Here is a 6,000-nt window from a genome sequence, read left to right as displayed (position 1 = left end):
AAACAGCATTTCTAAAGAGGTAGTTCATGAACTTGGTTTATACTGTAAAGTCAGTAATGACTACTTTTCATTTTCCATTTACAAAGTCAATACTGACAGTTTCTTAAAAGTATGTATTTTGAAAAGATGACACTTGATAACCTCTAGTAACCTCACAAAGCAATTACTCTTGGATCACGACGTACAAACTCTTATCACTTCCATATCCAAATAAGCCTAGGCATGTGTGTGTGTGTGTGTGTCTGCGTGTGTGTGTGTCTGTGTGTGTGTGTGTGTCTGGATGTGCTTGGTTTGGAAATTTAGATTCTAGAAATTACAGCCAAGGCCTCATACATGCTAAACAGACACTGAGATATAAGACAGCTCCATTGCCTAATGTTTCAATCATTGCATAAGTTAAACTTATTTTTATTTAGTTACAGATTGTTCTATTTGTGCCTATGGTAGACTGTTGTCTAGAGACAAGAAACATGAGGAACACTTCTGTTGAGATAAAAAGATGATACAATGATTAAAAATGGTCAAAAATAATGATAAGAATTCTTAAACATAGTGTTTAGAAGCTGATTCTTATGACCTGCCCTCCAAGTCTTATGGTAAAGCCTTATGCCCCACTGTGCCAGAGTAAGTCTGTGTTTGGAGAGAAGGTTGTGATAATCAAGTTGTAATGAGATCACTTGAGTTGTCTCTTCCCTACAATGAGTGGTATCCTTAATAAGAGGAAGAAATTTGAAGACAGATATGAGCAAAGAAAATACTACTGTTAGGAAGCACAGGCATAAAATGGCTATCTGCAGGCAAAGGAGAGACACCTCTGGAGAAATCACCTCTATCAACATCTTGATCTTTGTGATCTCTTTTTCTAGAATTGAAAGACAGAAACTATTTCTCTTGTTTAAAGACACTAAATATTTGGTGTTTCATTAGGGTAGCACTAGCACATTAATAAATTGTCTGAAGTTACTTTTTTTTTAAATAAGATTCTTTTACCCATTGTTTGTTGGATTCTTAGACAGGGTCTTGCAATGGAGACTAAATTGGCCTCCCAACCTGAGATTACAGGTGTAGCCCAACATCTGTCCTCCACTCTGAAGCCTAGACTGTCTCTCTCCTTTCCTTCCTCTTTTTCCATCTCTCTCTGTCTCTCTCTTTCCTTTACTCACACTGAAGGAAGTCAACTGCCATGTTGTGAGCTGGAGTCACTCCATAGAGAGCCCCATATGGTGAGGAACTGATGTTTCTTGTCAACAGCCATAAAGAAACAAAATAACGAACAAAGAAACAACAAAAAAGTCATTAAATTCCCCCTAAGTGAGTTTGGAAGTAGTTTCTTCCTGTCTTAGTTAGGGTTTTTATTGCTATGGTGAAACACTGTGACCAAAAACAGGTTTGGGACGATTGGCTTTTTTGACTTTCACTTTTATACAGTCCATCCCTGAAGGAAATCAGGGGAAGAACTCAAAACAGGACAGAAACCTGGAAGCAGGAACTGAAGCAGGAGCCATGTAGGAGTGTTTCTTACTGACTTGCTCATCAGGACTTGCTAAGCGGGCTTTCTCATATACCCCATTACCACCAGCCTAGGGATGGTACCACTCACAATGGGCTGGGCCCTCTCTTATCAATCACTAGTCAAGAAAATGCCCTACAGAAGGATCTTTTGGAGGCATTTTCACAATTGGAGGTCGCTATTTTCAGATAACAGTAGTTTGTGACAAGTTGACCATAACTAGCCAGCACACTCCCCAGGTTGAACTATCAGATCAGACCCTATGCCATAGCCTGTGTCTTACATAAGATTCTAAGCTAAAGACGACCAGCTAAGTTATGCTCAAATTCCTGACCCACAGACATTATGCAATAATAAATGTTGTCTTAAGTTGCTTTGGGGGTTAATTCTTCTGAAGCAATAGCTAGAGCTTCAATAAAATAATGAACTGAATTTCCTTTCACTTAGCAACAGTTTTTAATTATGTACCAGCAACAGAGTAAGTTAATATTTCAATAAACTGCACCCATATTCCCAAACATTATTTATAACTGTTTGTTTCCATTTAAAGGGAGATATGATAAAGACATGAAAACTTTACATTGGTATGGATCTTGATTTATAGACAAAAATTTTAGGTCAATTTTGTTATATCTATATGTATTTCTGATCTTGATTAAGGTATTGTGATTATGTAGCTCATTTAAAAATGTAATGTACAATTAAGAAATATAGGTTAATAGAGAGTCATCTTTAATAGTCACCCTTGTGGTCATGTTAGAATTTATAGATATAGTGAGATATATTTCACTTAGATATTCTTCAGATCATTCAGAGACCTTCAGAATACGACATTTAAATGTTTTAAAAAGTTGTGTGTGACCTTTTGGTACCTTTGTCGAAAATTAGGTCAAATGACCTTCCTCAATTCCAGGACTTGGGAGATAGTGGCAGGAGGATCAGTAGTTCAAGGCAAGACCATCCTGAACTGCAAGGGATCCTGTCTCAGACCCACACGCAAACCTGTACCAGTGTGGATTTACTCTGAGTCTCTTCTCTATTCCTTTGTCTTTGTCTCTGTTTTGGTGCTGGCAGCATGCTGTTTTTTCCCTATGGTTCTGTAGTGTAGCAAAATCCGGCATTGCCATGCTTAGGATAGCTCTGGTCAGGTGTGATGTTTTGTGTCTCTGTGTGAATTTTGTAAGTTCTTTAGCAATTCTGTGAAGAATAACATTTTAATTTTCATAACAGAGAGACTTATCTGCTCCTGGCATCACCAAGCTACTTCAAAAGGTAGATGGGTGTCAAAGAGGCTCCCTAGCCATTTTGGCAAGAAACTTCTCTTGCCTGGACTACCTCACTGGACAGGCAATACCCACAGAGAGATGACTGCTGAACTTGCCTAAAGGTGAGATGGTCCTTTGGGGTTCCTGCTTCATGAAAGTGTCTGGGAGACATTCTGCAAGACACAAAGAGAGTGACTGAACTGTCTTTGAAATTTTCTGCTTCATACAACAAAATGCTTTAGAGGTAACAAAATACTTTGTTTTCTTGGTGATTGCTTTTACTATAGATAGAACATCTTTCAATTAACAGTTTTCACTTAGTACAGGAAATAATGAGTTCCAATATGACATTTACATACACACATATCATTGTAGTTTGTTCATGCTTTTTTGTACTCTTTCCTTTCTCTGCTAGTTCCCATTCTCTCCCCAAATAATTACCCTCCCTCTTTTATGTTTGTGTGTGTATGTGTGTGTGAGAGAGATAGAGAGATAGAGAGAGAGACAGACAGAGAGAGATAGATAGATAGATAGAGAGAGAGAGAGAGAGAGAGAGAGAGAGAGAGAAACGTCAAATTTCCTTTATCCATTAATCTGCTGATGAACACCTAGGATGATGCCATAACTTGGCCATTGTGAATAGTGCCACAAAAGGAACAGGGGCTCCCTCATCTCTCTCTACCAGGCTGGCTCAGATTCCTTTGCAGCTTTTCCCAACAGTCCTGCAGCTACATCATGTGACAGTTTCATCGTCAGTGCTTTGAGAAACCTGCCCTGTTATTTTCCATAGGGGCTAGATTAGTTGACATCTCCACCAGGTTTCATTTTCTCACATTCTTGCCAGCAAGTGATGTCACTGCTTTGTTTTTGGTGGCCATTTCGACTGGAGTGAGATGGAATCTGAATGTAGTTTTATCTTGCAGACCTGTTGCTGTCTAAGGATGTTGAATATTTTCCCTACCTTTATCAGCCATATTTGCCTTTCTTCTTCTAAGAATCATTTGTTTTGTTCATTGGTCAATGTATTGACTGGATAATTTGGATACTGATATTTGAGTATTTTAATTCAGTGTGAGGTATAAAACTAGCAGGAAATTCCTTCCTTCTGTATACGGCCTCTCTGCCCTGCTGCCTGTTCCCTTTGCTGTGCAGGTCTACAGTTCTATAAAACCCAATCTGTCAGTTCAGCCTCCTGAGCCCCTGGAGCTCTTGTCAGAAAGGCCTTTCCACGTCTTTTCTCTATCATGACGTGTTCTCCCCAGTCCAGGCCAGCAGTTTCAAATTTGAAAGCCTTCCATTAAGGTCGTTGTGGCAGACCTAATTGACTTCTGTACAAGGTGAGAGATAGTGACTTAGATTAATTCTTCTTCAGGAGAACATACAGTTTTCTCAGCACCATTTGTTGAAAAAGTGGTGTGACCTTTTGGTACCTTTGTCGAAAATTAGGTCAAATGACCTTCCTCAATTCCAGAACTTGGGAGATAGTGGCAGGAGGATCAGTAGTTCAAGGCAAGACCATCCTGAGCTGCAAGGGATCCTGTCTCAGACACACACGCAAACCTGTACCAGTGTGGATTTACTCTGAGTCTCTTCTCTATTCCTTTGTCTTTGTCTCTGTTTTGGTGCTGGTAGCATGCTGGTTTTGTCCCTATGGTTCTGTAGTGTAGCAAAATCCGGCATTGCCATGCTTAGGATAGCTCTGGTCAGGTGTGATGTTTTGTGTCTCTGTGTGAATTTTGGAAGTTCTTTAGCAATTCTGTGAAGAATAGCATTTTAATTTTGATAGGGATTGCACTGAATCTGTCAATTGCTTTTGGTAAGATCACCATTTTCACAATATTAATTTTTCTAATTCATATCAGAAAGTCATTCTTCAAATTGTTTTTTTTTGGTGTTTTAAGTCTTTTATTATTTATTTAAATTTATTTTATGTGCTTTTGTGTGAAGGTGTTAGATCCTCTGGAACTGGACAGTTGTGAGGTGCCATGTGGGTGCTGGGAATTGAAGCCAGACCCTCTGGAAGAGCAGCCAGTGCTCTAAACTGCCAAGTCATCTCTCCAGGCCCGGTGTTTTACATTTTTATTTTTTTTGTTTGTTTTTTATTGCCTTATAAATAACACCATTCAAAATTTTCACTTCCTCTCCTCTCCTCCCACTCCCCCACTCACCCTCCCTTCTCCCCCTCCTACAACTATTGCTAATTGCTCTTTTACATTTTTACTTGTAGGGCTAGAGAGATGGCTTAGCATGTAATGGCATATGTTACTAAGTCTGAAAAGCTCCATTCAGCTCCTGGGAGCTACTTGGTGGAAGTTGTCCTTGGACCTCCGCACACCCACAGTGACAAGTGAATATGTACACACACACACACACACACACACACACACACACACACACACACGAAAGAAGTGAATGTGAACACACACACACAATGAAAGAAGTGAAAAATATAATACAATTTTAATTGCACTTGTCTTCTTTTTGATTTTTCAAGACAGGGTTTCTCTGTGTAGCTTTGGAGTCTGTCCTGGAGCTTGCTTTGTAGAGGAAGCTGGCCTTGAACTCACAGAGATATGCCTGCCTCAGGCTCCTGAGTTCTGGGATTAAAAGCATGTGCCACCACCATCCGCCCAGCTGCATTATAATTACAGGTGCCATTAACAAACTTTTAGCTTCAAAGTAAGGTTTTTTCAGAGGCAGTTAATTTTTTGACTTATTTTGTTTGTCTAACTATGAATAATTACGTGTGTTTGTGTATAGCTGTGTGTATGCAAGTCCCCTCAATGGCCAGAAGATAGCACTGGATCTCAGGGAGTTGGAGTTGGGGAATTTGTGAGCTGCCCAAACTCTAGTTCTCTGGACGAATAGCATGGTCTCTTATCAGTGGACCATCTCTCTAGTCCAGTCCCCTAGGTGCAAAAAGAATTGTTTTATTTCTCTCTCAGTAAGCGCAGTATTTATATAGAGAAAAATCTAATTCTGTAGGTTTATTTGGTATTCTGCTCCTGTGTCGAAAATGCTTATGAGATCTAAGACTCCTTTGGATCTTTCAAGTACAGTATCTGAGAGGTAAGTTGACTACTTCTGTTTTCTTTTGGCTTCTGTCTCTTGTCTTATTGCTTTGACTAAGATTTTAGCACTGCATTGAATAAGAGTGAAGAAGGTGGACTTTTCACCTTCGTATTCGAAATGAAATGCTTTCCGTTTCCTCCTATTTAGTACAAT

This window comes from Myodes glareolus, chromosome X, assembly GCF_982192425.1.
Source record: "Myodes glareolus chromosome X, mMyoGla1.1, whole genome shotgun sequence".
Taxonomy (NCBI): Eukaryota; Metazoa; Chordata; class Mammalia; order Rodentia; family Cricetidae; genus Myodes; species Myodes glareolus.
Note: the sequence above shows the minus strand (reverse complement) of the source record.